General features: G+C 62.8%; 1 protein-coding gene across 1 annotated transcript in view; it reads left to right on the top strand.

Moving 5' to 3' along the window:
* LOC105448361 overlaps positions 1-339 on the top strand; it is a 37,511-nt gene that overhangs the window by 32,533 nt on the left and 4,639 nt on the right. The window lies entirely within an intron of this gene.

Here is a 339-nt window from a genome sequence, read left to right as displayed (position 1 = left end):
CGCTCCGGCTTCACAGCAAGGCCTCCAGCAAAGCCAACTTCGGCGTAAAGAGTGGAGACTCGTGGCCATCGAGTTCGGGCCAGCCTCAACGGACCCGCGCCGACGACAGCGGAAACCACCAGGCAGAGTCGGCGAGGATCCACCACCGGAGGAAATTCTACGGGCCCTGACAGTACCACCTCGCATACCGCCATTAGCTGCAGAGTCCAGCACGCAGCAGAACCGCACGGCCGACAGGGCAACTCAGACCAGCCCGACGCCCGAAGGGAGATCCGCAGCGGTACAAACGCAAGAGGTGTACGCATACGACAAAACCACGCAGACCACCGGCGGAGGACA

This window comes from Wasmannia auropunctata, unplaced genomic scaffold (genome assembly GCF_000956235.1).
Source record: "Wasmannia auropunctata unplaced genomic scaffold, wasmannia.A_1.0 LD336088.1, whole genome shotgun sequence".
NCBI lineage: Eukaryota > Metazoa > Arthropoda > Insecta > Hymenoptera > Formicidae > Wasmannia > Wasmannia auropunctata.
This window is presented reverse-complemented; position numbering and strand designations above follow the sequence as displayed.